Here is a 16,096-nt window from a genome sequence, read left to right as displayed (position 1 = left end):
GTGCCAGATTATTTTATTGTATTTTGCCACTTTTCCAGTGACTTCTTGGGCTACCGCATTCTGGTTCATAAAAAATATATTGATAATTCTAAAATATTATTTTGTCACTGGATTTACTTTGCTCCAAACTTTTGGAAATGAATACTTTTTTAGTTATATTCCATAAACTGTGAAAGCAAACAGTCTTAATAATGAATTTCAGGAGCAATTTTAAGCCCCAATCCTGCAAACACTTTAAAGCACGATTAACTTTAAGCACGAGTGGTGCTTGTTTACTTCAGCGGAATTACTCGTGCTTAAAGTTAACCAAATGTGCAAGTATTTGAAGGATGAGGGGCCTTTGTCTTTCAGTATTATTTCTTATAGTGCTCCTACTCGTATCTCTGCTGTTAGTCATCTGCAACGCATGCTTAGTGCCCACAGTGACCTGAAGGATCCTTAAGAGAGCGAAGAAAAAAACCAGTTACCTACAATAACTGTTGTTCTTTGAGATGTGCTGTACACATACACAGCCCACTGCGGGAGTATGTGAACCCAAAGAACTCAAGCCGGAGACTTCTGCCAACAGTACCATGTGTCCCTGCTCTCCTCATGCATTGAGCCAGGGGCATGTCTGCTGCCTCCCTTTCCATCCCTTCTCGCCACTTGTGAAATTATTGACCAAAGTATCAGGGAAGTTAGGAAGGTCATGGAACTTATATGTGCACATCACATCTCAAAGAAAGTAAGTAACCAACCATTTTTTTCCTCCCTTGAGTGATTGTGCACATATACATTCCACTGCAGGGGACTCTGTAGCAGTTCCCTTACAGGTGGTGGGACTGTGGGATATCTGGACAGAGACTGCAATACTGACTTGCCAAAGTTAACATCGTCCCAAAAGTTACATATAGACAATCATGCTGCTCTCTGCAGATATCGGTTATGGGAACGTTGCTCAGAAAAGCTGAGGAAATGCACTGAGCCCTGGGGGAGTGAGAAGTTATTTTCAGGGGAAGAGAGACTTTTGCAAGATCTTAACAGAATTTGATACAGTCAGAGATACAGTGTGAGATATGTTGAGCTATCAATGGTTTGCCTTTGACTCTCTTGGCATAGACTACAAAGGGTGTGGGAGAGGCTCTGAACAACTTAGTGCAGTCAACATAGAATACCAACGTTGTACAGACATAGGAAGTGTGAAGTTTTTCGGCCTGACTCTGACACCAACTCTTGCTTACTGAACCTGGCTCTTGCAATTTCTCCAATTCCCGCTCAATAACTACCATCCCTGACATGTCCTGTGACAGCTAGGCCAGACCAACTAAGCCTCAATTCCTTATACCACCATGAACCAAGAAATCCAAGTTCACACTACACTATCATCCACCAAAATTCTGAATTTACTGATGTTGGTGGGTGAGAGAGAGAGAGAGAGAGTTATAAAATGTATCAATCACTTTGATCACACAGTCCCCAAAAGACTTCCACTGTTCTAGAGTTCAGAGTGACAAACTGAAAAACCTAGAGTCCTACAAAAAATTACACTGTTTTAAAATCACACACAGCATGAAAGAGTAAATCAGTCCTTTAAAACTGAGGTTTCAACAGTACTAAAATCCCATCTCATGTCTGCTGAGCCAACCACACACACAAGTGCAGGAATGTATTGGCACTGCAGATACAAACATGCGTGGGTCTCACTCCCTTCCATTATCTGTGCCCAAAGGCTCTGATGGAATCTTTATCTTTCCACAGCTCATATAAAAGCACTCTCCACAGATTCAGTCCCCTGCCAGCATACAACACAGACACTAAGGACACCACAATGTGTGCACAAATCAGCATCTTGGGACACCTAGTGGATTGCCCAACTAGGAGCTGAGGATTTCAGTACGCAGTGTTCCCCTAACTTTTGAAAGATAAGTCCCCAGCATTTAGGAAAATAAAACCAATACACCCTCTTCCTTCAACCCTTCATGCATGGTTAAAGGCCTGCTGTTCCTTCTCCTTCAGATCTTGCAGTGTGTTAAGAGGCCAAGGGAGGGCCCTGTGGAATTTATGTGTTGCACAGGGATTGAGGGAAGGTTCTGTAATGGATCTTTGGGTAAGATGCCTTTTCCAAGATCCTTTTTTCCACTTCTCTAAGTACACCCCTTTCAAGTGACAGGCCCATTCCTCCACTTCTTTTTGGGGTGACATGTAACCACTCTCCAACTGGGTCTGTGGGCTACACCCCCTCTGGTTCCCAGCAGGCCCAGCAAACTTGGCACCTGCAAGTTTTCCTTCAGGAGCCTCTGGACAGTAACCACGTGCAGTGACACAGAAGCAGCTTCTCCACAATAAAGTACAATTTATTTGCCAAAAGATACACAGCACTCAGACAGAAAACAACAAAGAGACCTATACACATATTGTCTCACCTATGTGTAGCATTCCACTCAATCCCCTAGGCAGAGGTGACTTAGCCACTCCCCCTCCTCCTCTCCCGCCATCCTCACCTGCCCCCAGCTTGCCTTGCTGCAGATCCTGACTCTCCGTCAGTTTGTGTCAGCTGGCCATAACTGACTACTTCCCCACCTCACTCTGCAGAGCAAATCTATTAGCTGATCAGTGTCTTTATCTCCAGGTTCTCAGCCTTGACAAAACATCTATGGGGATGGGGTTGAGGAGTCACCTCTTCACAGCTATTAAACTGGCTACTGTGTTTGAAAGTTCATTCCCGACAACCCCTTTTGATCTAACGCCGTAGCAAGTAATCCATCATGAACACAAAGGCACGCACAATATTCATAAAAATAATGCAGATATTTCCAGTTTCTCCACAGGTTCATACACACTTTTAATATGTCAAGGGAGGAGCTCTGCACCTCAGGAAAGCACTTACAACAGCTGCCCAGCTCCTAAGATTCACTGAAAAAGCCCTTGTAAGGTATGTGGACAAGGTCTTCTGGTGGTATCTAGTCAAATATTTCTGGAGTATGGAATCTGCACCCTCTATTGCCAATTTTTTGCAAGGCAGCAGAACTTTGGACTCCTGGAGAAAGAGGCTCCAGGCTGGAGTTAGGAAAAGTATCTTTTTAGTCGCAAACAGAGCATATTTGATATAGAAGCTACTGAAACACAAACATTCCCTGTTTCCCCCCTTTCCCCAGAGTTAATTGTCAGTTTGTGAATGGAAAAGTTGAGGTGTCGGAGATTCAAGATCTGCCTCCATCCCCCTTTCTTCTTGGATACCAGGAAATATTTGAAATAGAACCCTGTGCCCTGAAAGGCTGCAGGGACTGGTTCCACTGCTCCTCTCTGCAGGAGGAAGTCCACCTCTAGGGTAAGCATATTGTTGTGAGAGTGATCCCTGAAACGGGCTCAGGGCATAGAGGAAGTAGTGTCAAACTCAATCGTTTAGCGATGTCAAACGACATGCAGGACCCACTTGTCCATTGTTGTTATGCTCCATGCTGGTAAAAAGTTTGTGACGGCCCCCAAAGGGGGTGGTTGGCAACTGTGTTGGGATATAAAGTGGTTGACTGCTCTAGATGCACTCAGAAATATTGCTTATGCAAAGATTGGGTATGCTGCGCAGAGGGCTGCACCAGTAGACCATGTGGATGAGATATGTGGATCTTCGGGCACTTCTGTGGAGGTTCATGGGCTTGCTGGTGGTAGCACTGGGGAGTTCTATAGCATCGTGTGGGCGATAAAATTTTCGTTTCAGCGCTGGCATATATGCGCCATGGGATTGCAGGGTGGCTCTACAGTCTTTCAGTGACTGTAAGGAATCATCCATTAATACTTAGTCCTGCCTTGAGTGCAGGGGACTGGACTAGATGACCTCTCAATGTCCCTTCCAGTTCTAGGATTCTACGATCTTCTGCCTGAAGAGATGTGATTCATCAAAGGGGAGGTCCTCAACTGTGCTCTGTACTTCTCTAGAGAAACCTGAGGAATGTATCCAGGATTCTCTCCTCATGACTCTTCCAGTCACCACTGTACTCGAGGACACGTCCGCAGAATAAACTGCAGCCTGAAGTATGTCCTAGAGACCAACTTGCCCGCCTCCAAAATAGCTTAGAAGCAGGCACGATCCTGCTGAGGTAGTTTATCTGCAAAATCCGCCATCTGCCCATAGTTTAAAAAAAATTATATTTGGCCATCAGTGCTAGGTAGTTCAAGATATGGAACTGGAGGTTGGCTGAGGAAGAGACTTTGCTACCCATAGTACCTCTTTACCATTATCTTTGGGTGGCAGCGTACGTGGTTGGGCTATGCCACATGGTGTGTGCTGGTTGGAGAATGCCATTGTTGATTGGTAGGGCCACTCTGGCAGGTATTGATGCATGCAAGATGTCTAGTAGTTGGTGCTGACTGTCTTGCACTTTCTCCAATGGAATCTGAAGAGCCTTAGCAAGTCTCCTGAGCAGCTCCTGAAATTGACAGAAGTCATCCAGTAGAGAAGAGGGAGTCAATGACACAGCCACATCCAGGGATGACATGGGGAATCTCTCTGGATCCGTCAGTACCGATGGAGCCGGGCTGACTGGCACATCATCCGGTCCTGGTTCCAAACAATGAAGGATGGGATGGGTGAGACAAGGGATTCCTTCCAGGTTGAGCAAGAAGGTTCTGAAGGCAAATATAGGGGACGCAAGCTCCAATATAGCCAACGTGGTTGATCCTGCTGTTGCTGCAGCACTACCTGTAGAGCTGGGTACCAGTGGCTCCTGGGCTGAGGCAAGAGAGGATACTGCCACGGTGGCGTCGGAACCCTCTGTTAGTCATGCCTTCAGAATGGAAGCAGCGGACCACATCTAGTATCTGAATCCTCAGACTTGGAGGAACCAAAGTCCTGTACGAATGGGGGCACCGACGGGGCCAAAGGAATGGCGTGTGCTGTAGGAACACAACCAGAGGGCAGCAGATCCAACATAGAAGAAGAGGCCCCCTTAGCACGCGAATGGACTAGAACAGGCGGCAACATCAACCATTCCTGGGCAAACGATTCATCCCATTCTCCCCGGCGTTAACGACACCCGGTCCACAGACAGAACCAGAGCCAGTAAGGGGGCCTGCCGTGGGACTGATGAGTCACACTGTGCCAGCCGAGCCGATGCAGAAGGGCTGCACGGGTCAGGAACTGGGACCAGCAGATCTGGCGAACAATGTGACTTCTTTTCACTCTTGTGGGCCTTGGAATGCGCCCCTCCTCTGTGGCTAGAAATCATGGACGGTGCAGCATCTTTCTTGGATCTGGAAGAAGACTTACGGCCATGCTTACACACATGCTTCTGTGGTTCACAGCTAGGCCCCAGCGTGGGGTCCATAGCACTGGTACCTGCAGAACCCAACTGGGACTCTGTGGAGGGAGGTGCATCCTGGACTGCTCAGGCTGATGTACCTGGGGAGGGGAAGGGGGGCTGGTCTTCAGCCAGGATCCAACTGTGGTCCCATGGCAACCTCCATGAGGTGCTTCTTAAGGTGTAGGCCCTGGCCTTCATGGGTAGGGGCAGGGAAGGAGAAGCAGATACTGCACCTGGACATGACATGGGCTTCCCCCAAGCAGTACAGACAGCTATGTACAAGAATAGAAACAGTTTTTCTGGAAAGTTTGGAAAGTGCATCACCAAGGATGAGAGAAAAGCAGAAGCTCCAACTCAGACGATGTGGTGGTGAAAAGAAATTGAAGACGCGGTCACTCCATCCCACCCTTTATCGCCTCAGGTGAAACCTCAAGGCAATTCAAGGTCGTATGCATGGACCAATGGAAGCTATTACTTTTAAAAGCTCTGGCTCCAGGAACATGGTGCATGCACATAACCCTCAGTGGAATACACAGGGACCATCACTTGAAAAAATAAACAAACAGATTGTCCCACTGAAGCATAACCTGTGGCAAATGAAGCAGAATAAATTTTTTGATTTGTTTTACATAGGATATTTCTATTAATAAAACCCAGCATAGCATTTGCCCTTTATGCAACACATCACATTGTTGACTCATTCAGTTGATCACCTACAATAAACTCCAGTTTATTTATGGCCTGCTGCATTCGCCCATTTTATATTTTTCAGTTTGATTATTCCTTCCTTTGTGAATCACCGACTCGCATTTTCTTGACTTTTAGACTATTTCTCCGTTTTGTCAGAGTCATGCTGTATTTCAGTTATAGTCTCCCAAGTACTTATGTTGCCTTCATACTGGCTTCAGATTTGATTAGTATACTCTCCACACCACACAATGGAAATATTAATAAGTAATTCTTAAGTTTATTGGTGGTACTAACAACAAAAACTCCTATGGGAGCTCATTCAAGACCTCCCAAATTCAAAGAGAACTATTACTAAATTACCTTTGGTATCTGATTTTTATAAAGCTAATTGCAAACACCTTACACAATTATAATTCTTTAGAGTTCTCCAATTTCCCTATGTGAATGTAATTTGGAACTATACCAAATGTTTAATTTAAAGTCAAGATGCACTTTGAACACTGCATTTCCTTTCTCAAGTAAGATGGGTAGCCTATCAAAGAGAAAAAAGAAAAGTTAGTTTATTATGATCTTTTAATCACTAGATCATATGGGTTTGTCAATAGAGAGGGGACTAGGAGTCTTGAATTTTATTCTTGACACAGCCACGAACTATGTGAGACCTTGAGTAAATATGTACCTACTTCACTTCCTCAAAGTGGGGCTGTGAAGTTTTGGGCTCCATGGATAAGTAGTAATACAGACTCAACTCCCTTCACTTAGTGGGAATTATTTGTTAAATTGAGCCACCTCTTTCATGGTTTTCTCCAAAGGTTCTCAGGAACATTACAGTTGAGTGGGGAGTATATATCTGAAGACTACAGACTACTACTGTAATTTTTGCTTCGCTACAGTGAAATACTGTAAAATGATGTAATGCCCATTAATTCAATTTCAAAATTTTTCTTAAGGAAAATGCATCTTAACTTACTTATTTACATGCTGTTAACATAGTTACTTACTTTTGCACAGAGTGTACATTGAATCAGGTTTAAAATTAGAAAGGTGCAAATTAGAGAAATTATGAGATTTTTGTGTTTTATACTCTTCTTTCTGACTGAGAATCCTGAAAGGCCAGTGACACTACAAAAAACAAACAAACAAAACCACAAAACAAGTGTTGCTGGATCACTGAATAGAAGGATCAGACACACTTGGGACTCAATCCTACAAAGATACTGAGTACAAGGATCCCGATCAAGCCAAGTACTTAAGCTTGTGCATTACTATAAATATCTGAGTAGTGCCATTAACTTCAGTGTGACTAGATACATGCTGAATATTAGAGATGTATTTCAGCTTAAGTGCTTTGCTACATTGAGTGTTTGGCACTTAGTACTTTGCAGAATTGAACCCTAAATCCACAACCCAAGATAGAGGTGTTTGGGGGGGAAATAAAAATTCCTTTCAGGTCACCTACTGTCACCATTTTATCTACAGAGTCCACAAGGAAAACAACTCATATAGTAATACCCACCTTTGGGAATATGGAAAACTTGTCTGACCTGTCTCTTAACTTTCTTAGTATTTGGGTATAATTCTAATGAAAAGATAAGTAACTGTTCTGAAATAGTTGAAAGTAAAATATGTCTTATCTCTGTAGTGATAGCAGCTCTTATGAAAGTACTGAAGACCAGTTCTTGATGCTCCACGTAGCAGTTAAGTATCTTTTATTATTACTGAACCAAAAAGCATGCTCTTGAGACTGTACAATTCTGTGTTTGATATACTTTGTGGGGAGGGAAAATTAGGACTGAATGCAACAAGATTTCAAATACAGATCTTCTCAGTATTTTAAAATTTAATGAAGTATTAAGACTAGCTTAATACAGAATGAGTCATGTTTTTAAGGGAAGCAATAACACAGAACTATATTTCAAATCTTGGCTAAAAAGATGTTCTGAAATAAAAAGAAAGCAGTGTTGTTTTCTGCTGGAAAGTAGCTGAGATTAGCAACAACATTTTGGAGCAAATAGAAAGGTCTGAGCGTACAGCTAGCCTCACGCTTTTGGACAGTGAATGCCATTCTACCCTGAAAAGTAAATGGATGAAAATGGCATCTCCATAACTCTACAGATCTGCTCCCTGTGGGTGAAATTCATCACTGGGCCAGCATATTACCTATGAAACACCCATACCCCATTTTAAGGGCTTAGCTGAGACTTAAGTGGTGCATAGGGTTTGCATAGGTCAGGAGTGGGCAATAAATTTCTCCACAAATTTTGATACATAGTCATGGCCCGCACTTTTCTACTATATTAATGGAGGGGATGCAGGGTCTGGAAGGGAGTTTGAGCACAGGAGAAAGCTCTGGGCTTGTGCAGAGCGTTGGGGTACAGGAAAGGGTGAAGGGTTTGGGCTCTGGGAGGGAGTTTGGTGCATGAGGGTGTTCTGACCTGGGGCAGGAGATTGGAGTGCGGGAAGGGGTGCGAGGTTCAGGCTCTGGCCAGGAGGCGCTTATCACAGATGGCTCCCAGCCAGCGGCGCAGAAGGACTCACGCAGGCTGCCTGCATGCCATGGCCCCATGCCGCGCCCGGAAGTGACTACAGCCGGCTGCTGCTGACACATCTCTGCATGTCCCTTGGTGGGAGGGGGATAGCGAGTCTCCATGCGCTGCCTGTGAAGTACTGCCCCCTCAGCTCCCATTGGGCGGTTTCTGGCCAATGGGAGCTGTGAGGATGGTACTGGGAGTGGGGGCAGCGTGTACAGCCATTTCCCCACCCACACCAGGGGCATGCAGAGAGACACCAGCAGCAGCTGGCCACTTCCAGGAGCGGTGTGGGGCCACAGCAAGCAGGCAGCCTGCTTGAGCACCCCGCTGTGCCGCGGGACTTTTAGCGGCCCGGAGATTGAAAGGGGGCAGCCAAAGAGCCTGGCGGGCTAGACAGAAATGTTAGACGGGCTGGATCTGGCCCGCAGGCCATATTTTGCCCACCCTGGGCGTAGGTCCACTGCACAGAGGTGATTTTCTCAGAGTTATATTTGCTCCCTTTAATGACAAGGTAATATTGCATTATGTTTCACTCCTGGTTGAGTTGTCCAGCCAATGCAGCTTTTCCGTCTTATGCATCATCAACAGAGTAGTTTACTAAATTCAATATCAGGACAAATGAGCTACATCTATAGAAACCCACTGCCTTTTTTTGGGGTTACTTAGAGCACAAGATGAAGGCAGTGAGGTTGTGAAACTTTAACTAAGGCTGTAATTGATTTGCGTATCTTTTAATACTCATGATTATACAAAATGAAGGACCCAGTTCACCTCTCAGAACCCAGGGGGAATTTTCAGGGTTCTCAGTTAAAAAAAAAAAAAAACCTAACCAACCAAACATCTTTTTTATTTGTGAACCAAGCATATTTGTCACTTTTCAGATTAGAGCTACAGGTTATGATTTTAAAACTTCTGCACTGTGACAACAGAAGACATCAAAATTGCAAGGAAAGCAATCAGACAGGGAGCTGACCAGAGGTAGAGGCAATAATTTGAAACCCTTTCCCTGGTCCTCGCTTCTGTGACCTACTCCCCCAGCCCTCACTTCTGCTCTCTATCTGCTCAACCACTACAAAAGCAACAATAACTTTAAAACAGTCTGCAATTTTAAACTTGCAATAATCTACAATGCTTATTAACATTACATGGAGGGAGTGAGAAAAGATTACATCAGGCTTGCCCATTTCTGTGAGCAAAGAGTAACTTCACTAGTGTTATGCTGGCAAATATGTTGAAACAAGAAACCGCTGGCACCGCATAGCTTTTTAACAAGAGAAGCTGTTAGTATTGAAATGAACTTGCAAAAGCATGCTACTGGGGGTAGTAGAATATCTAGCCAAATCAACCACTTGCCCATGCTCTTGATCAGAATTAAACTATTGGTTGAAACTAAATATGTTGCTATATTTGCCCACAGGATTAAATCTGGAAATACTTGTAAATTCCTTTGTCAACTGGTATAAAGCTTTGATTTTTGCTGCAGAAAATTCTACTTGCTTTCTAAAAGTAAGACCTGGTCTACACTACAGCGCTAGGTCAGATGTAAGATGCTTAGCATTAACCTAGCTGCAGAAGTGCCGTCACTTAAATTTGGCTCCCGCCAATGTAAGTGTCTCTCTACACCTATTTAGTAACACCACCTCCCCGAGTGGCGTAGCACCACAGTTGATGTAATTAGGTCGACAGTGTCAGTGTAGACACTGTGTTGCTTACGTCAACTGTTACTAGCTTTCAGGAGCTGTCCCACAAAGTCCAACATTGACAATGCAATCTACGCAAATGTTCCTGTTGAGCACGCGCACATCCCACACAAGGAGCCAAATGCTGCATACAAACAAGCGATTTAATAACTGCGGTGGCTGTACGCTTACGCAAGTTAGGTTCTTATAATTTTGTAGTGGAGACATGGCTTAAGACTTTCAAAAACATTATTTACAATATAAGATTGACTTACAATGGCACTGGAAGAAAGAATACCACACCACTTTTTTGTAGGCAGTTAAAATTGTATTTACCATTGGCAGTGCATTGATGTAGGGAAGTTCTCCTGTCTGCTGCCTCCAGACACAGGAAGATGATGCTGAAAAAGAAATGTAGAGACAAATAAAAGGATAAGTTTTAACATTTAAAAATAGATGTGCTAACAGAATAAAACACAGATTAAAAAAAAACAATATCAGTTGTGGGACCAGATGGCTCAGGGGATCAGTAAGAGACACTGAAGTTTTCACCTCAGAATTTATATACAGACTAAATCAGCAGTGATTGGGAGTGGTAATAACAAGAAGAATTAGTTTTCCTATCAGTCCTGTTGCTAGTAGACAGGTGTCCACATCATAAAAATTACCCTTGCAATTGTTATCCTTCTGGAGGTACAGAACTTATGAATAAATGACTATGGAGAATGAACTGTCTTATGCCATTAGGCCACTGGACACTTGCATCCACATTCAGTGGAAATCCACACAGACACAAGGGTCCATCCCGAAGGAGCCTATCGTTGGACCATGCCTTTTGATATATTTCTCGAGAGTCAGGTTCTTAGATGTTGGCATGTTATTGCCCATGCCAAATCTGTTCTAGGAATAAAAGACTTCAGTTTTCTGTGATATTTATGTAGCACCTTTTGTAAGCACTAAAACAAAAAAATCCTTGGTTTGACTGTAGAACATTCATCTTGAATGTTTAATTGGGGTTGGAAGTGGTAAAGGATACATTTTCCTAAGGCATACATCACATTAGTCGATATAAGTGTGCACATTTGGAAGAACGTGCAAAGCTGTTAAATTTACCAAGTTGTACAGTAACTCAGAAAATTGAGAAAGTCAGCTTATTTTAGCTGCATGCAAACATTTGAAGAAATATGTTGTAAAAATCCTGCAGGTAGGACATTCAAGAGCAGACTGGTGTTGAGGCAGATTACTTTTTTAGTCTACCAGCCTTAATGTATCTTTTTAAAAAAAAAAAAAATTGACTCTATTCCCTATTCTCTAAATGAATGTTTTTAAAGCCACAAAACTCAGTAATAATTGTTGAGTAATAATTATCTCATCCAGAGGTAGAAGAATACTGCAAAACAGTATTCGCAAGCATGTGTTTGATATCCAAATAGCTGCTCACTCCAGCCATGTTCATGCCCCTTTTTATTCACTACTTACAAATGAATTTTTGTTCATACAAATGGCTAAAGGGGGCTGCTCTCCATTTGAATACCCGTGTTTGCATAAGATTATTTGCTACTGGCTATTTTCAAAAAAAATCAGTCATCCAATCAGAGAGCAGAAACAATACCATGTAACTGACAACAAAAAGTTTGCGAATAACCCAAACAAAAGTTGTTCACCCAAATTGTTTGATCAATTATTAGCAACAAACAACCGAATTTGTAAAATTCGCCCACAGAAAAATTGTTCATTAATCCTTGGGGGGGGGGGGGGGGGGGAATGACCAAATTGGTCAAATAAGCGGTCTGGTACGAAAATGTCAGACAACTCTATTCAAAAACAAGCATCCTGTGCAGCAGAAATTAAATGAATTTACACTATTCCCAGAACATTCTACAAGCTATCCATAAGCACGCATCAAAGAGAAACATAACCTTCATAATGCAAGTGTATGGAGGCGCCGCAGAGGATGAGAATGAATGCAAAATATGTTGGGAATTCAGATATTTGCAAATGTGCTTCTTCTCCCTTGCTTAGTTGCATTATTGATGCAGAAATTATCGGAATCAAAAGGAGGAAAAAATCCACTTGTTAAGTGGCATGATTTTTTATGTGGAAAAAGTGAGTGTGTCTTTTTACCCAGCTAGAGCCTCGGATTAGGACAGAAATCTTCATCACATCACTCAGCATAAACAGTATATAGATACATTACTTGCCTATAATTGGAGTTCTCTAAAAGATATTTCTTGAGACGCATGCTGTTAGATCACTACGCTTACTGAGAGCAGACTAAGTCACTTCAAGTTTTTGTGTCACAATGGAATACATTGGTGGACAGTGAAAGATGATAAAATCCAGCTCTGTAGTCTAGTTATAGGTGTGACACATTTTGTGTTGTTTTATTTATGAATATAGTAAGAGGTGTGAGGAAACAGATAAAAACAGTCGGATACAACAAGAGAGGCTTTCTTCAGCCTAAATTAGGTGCCAGGATTGCCTCTCTCCAATTCCTTCCTTTCCTAGTATTAATTTCAGAGTGCAATTCTTAAGGTCAAAGCTATAGAGAGAAAGCTCTCACTCTGCTCTGTGGGAGGGGCTTTATGCCATAACTGTCATCAGCGTCCATTTTAAATCTAAACACAGTCCTGACAAATTGAGCAGCTGGAAGCAAATGAGTTACAAAAGAACACAGAATAGGAAAAGAAAACAAACAAAAAAAGGCAACTAAGTAGGGCAAATAAAAAGTGAGCTCTCAGAAGTATTTCAGGACTTCGTCACACCCTTTCTGCTAGTTTGTCAAACCCGTAATTCAAACAGGAAAGATAATCTGCCTCTAATTTTGCTTACCAGGACAATGAAGAATGGTAAGGTGCAGAGCTGTAGAGCAAAGAACCTCCACCTAAATCCGGGATTATACTCTTTCACAGAAAGGAGCCACTCAGTGACACGTCTCCATGTTGAACACTCACTCACACAAGAAAGTAATCTCAGGCTATCCACTTATTTGCCATGTATTCACTTTTGATGGTAGCAAATCCAGCATTGGAAGCAAGGAGGACTGGCGGTTTTTCTCCATTCTTTTCCTACATTAGCAGTACAGTAACTCCTCACTTACAGTCGTCCTGCTTAAAGTTGTTTCGTGGTTACGTTGCTTATCAATTAGAGAACGTGCTCGTTTAAAGTTGTGCAATGCTCCCTTATAACATTGTTTGGCAGCTGCCTGCTTTATCCGCTGCTTGAAGAAAGAGCAGCCCGTTGGAACTAGCTAGTGGGGGCTTGGAACCAGGGTGGACCAACAGCCCCCCTATCAGCTCCCTGCTCCCCTAAGTGCCCTGTGCAGCAGCCGCCCAGCAGGCTATCAATTGCTGGGCAGTTCATCTGTCCCTCCCTGCACTGCCATGTGCCGCTTCTGGCCTCTGCCTTGGAGCTGCTCCCGGGAGCCTCCTGCTTGCTGTGCGGGGGTGGGGGAGAAGAGGAGTGCTAATGTCAGGGTGTACCCCACCCCTGCTCCTGCCCCCCGCTTGCCCCATCTCCATAGAGCAGAGGGGGGAAATGACAGGGCTCAGGACAGAGGGCAGCAGGGGCTGTCTCAACTTGCTGATCTACTTAAAAAGGCAATGTACTCAGAGTGGAGTCAGCGTATTTAAAGGGGCCATGCGCATCTCTCTCTGTCTGCCATGCTGTCTCCCCTCCCTCCATTTGTGCTGCCTTGTAGAGTGTGAGGCTACATTAACAACTTGTTAACCCAGAGGTGGACAAACTATGGCCCGCGGGACCGTCCTGCCCGGCCCCTGAGCTCCCGGCCAGGGAGGCTAGCTGCCGGCCCCTCCCCTGCAGCACCACCACTCCTACCGGGCAGCGCAGGGAGCGCAGCTGGCTGCGGCGGGGCTGCGAGCTCCTGCTGCTCTGAACAGCATGGCAAGGGGGGGGGGGGGGAAGGGACCAGGGGGTCCCTGGGGGCAGTCAGGGAGCAGTTGGATGGGGTGGAGGTGGGGGGGGGGGGGAAGCCAGTCAGGGGATGGGGAACAGGGAGGGTTGGGAGTGGAGTCCCGGGGGGCCTGTCAGGGAGCAGAGAGCATGGGGGGTGGGATCCCAGGGGACAGTTAGGGGCGGGGGTCCCGGGAGGGGGCGGTCAGGGGGCGGGAGTGTGGACAGGGGTCCCAGGAGGGGGCTGTCAGGGGACAGGGAGCAGGGGGCAGGATGGATGGGGGGGGGTCACAGGAGGCGGTTAGGGGCAGGGGTCCCAGGAGGGGCCAGTCAGGGGACAAGGAGCAGGGGGGTTGGATGGGTTGGGAGTTCTGAGGGGGGGCAGTCAGGTGGTGGAAAGTGGAAGGGGGCAGATAGGAGGCAGGGACCAGTCTGTTTGGGGAGGCACAGCCTTCTCTACCCAGCCCTCCATACAGTTTCGCAACCCCGACGTAGCCCTCGGGCCAAAAAGTTTGCCCAACCCGTGTTAACCCTTGAGGGCTCGGCTGTTCTAGTTCATCATTTAGCAGTAAGGCATTCCCTGGGAAATGTCCCACCCTCTTCCACCCTCTGACTTCAACATCTCAACCAAGCTTCACAATCATCATTGCTGTGTACAGTATTAAATTGTTTGTTTAAAACTTATACTGTCTGTGTGCCTGTGTAAGTCTTTTGTCTGGTGAAAAAAAGTTTCCCTGGAACGTAACCCCCCCATTTACATTAATTCTTATGGGGACATTGGATTCGCTTAACATCGTTTCACTTAAAGTTGCATTTTTCAGGAACATAACTACAACGTTATGTGAGGAATTACTGTACTCCAAATAATACAGCTGATAACCAACAACTTCACAGACAGATCAGTGTAACATCCAGACCTTTCAGGACTAGATCACTGCATAGGCAGTTTTTCATCCCTGAGAGAGCTACCTCCCAATCCTTAAATTGCAATGTCAAATGTATGAAACTCACTTATCTGAAAGCCCCTTTTTTCAGTATCTCAACAGGATCATATCTCCTGCTGCAACCAGGAGAAGTGACCCTGGTTCAGGTAACAGTAAATTCCAGAAAAGTGAGTATTGGATAATTCAGTGAGAAGCATCCTCGGGGAGAGAAGCAATGTAAGTAAAAATCTTTAGTTAAATTGATCAGGCTAAGCAAAAATGCTTTAACTAAGGACATCTAAAAGAACAACTGTAAATCTATAGATGTGTATGTAAAATTGTATGCCTCTGATTATTAGGGTTACCAGGTGTCCAGTTTTCAACTGGAATGCCCGGTTGAAAAGGGACCCTGGCGGCTCTGGTCACCACCGCCGACCAGGCCGTTAAAAGTCCGGTTGGCGGTGCTAAGACAGGTTAGTCCCTACCTGTCCTGGCTCCGTGCTGCACCCCGGAAGCAGCCAGCAGCAGGTCCGGCTCCTAGGTGGGGGGGGGGACACGGAGCTCTGCGTGCTGCCTCCGCCCTGAGCATCAGCTCCACACGCCCATTGGCTGGGAACCATGGCCAATAGGAGCCATGGGGGGGGGGGGGGGGCGGCTACAGGCAACAGCAGCATGCAGAGCCTCCTGGCCCCCTGCCTAGGAGCTGGACCTGCTGCTGGCCACTTCCACGCGCAGTGCAGTGCCAGAACAGGCAGAAAGCCTGCCTTAGCCCTGCTGCGCCACTGACTGGGAGGCGCCTGAGGTAAGCCCGCACTCCAACCCCCTGCCCCAGCCCAGAGCCCCCTTCCACACCCTGAATCCCTCATTCCCAGTCCAGAGCCCATACCCCCTCCTGCACCCTAACCTCTTGCCTCAATCCACAGCCCACTCCCGGACTCTAAATCCCTCCGCCCCACCCCCAGCCTGGAGCCCCCTCCTGCACCCCAAACCCTTCATCCCCGGCCCCAACCCAGACCCAACACCCCCAGCCGGTACCCTATCCCACACCCCAACCTCCTGCCTCAACCCACAGCCCCCTCCCATAT

At 45.4% G+C, this 16,096-nt stretch overlaps 1 protein-coding gene across 2 annotated transcripts in view; it reads right to left on the bottom strand.

Annotated features, from left to right (window-relative positions):
• TBL1XR1 (TBL1X/Y related 1) overlaps window positions 1–16,096 on the bottom strand; it is a 173,834-nt gene that overhangs the window by 92,981 nt on the left and 64,757 nt on the right. For both annotated transcript variants that reach the window (XM_074962907.1, XM_074962908.1), the window contains exon 2: window positions 10,513–10,577. The gene's annotated coding sequence lies outside the window, so the exon portion shown is untranslated. The remainder of the gene's footprint in view (window positions 1–10,512; window positions 10,578–16,096) is intronic.

Source organism: Natator depressus, chromosome 9, assembly GCF_965152275.1.
Source record: "Natator depressus isolate rNatDep1 chromosome 9, rNatDep2.hap1, whole genome shotgun sequence".
In the NCBI taxonomy this organism is placed as follows: Eukaryota; Metazoa; Chordata; order Testudines; family Cheloniidae; genus Natator; species Natator depressus.
The sequence above is the reverse complement of the archived record's forward strand: the minus strand, read 5'-3'. Positions and strand labels throughout refer to the sequence as shown.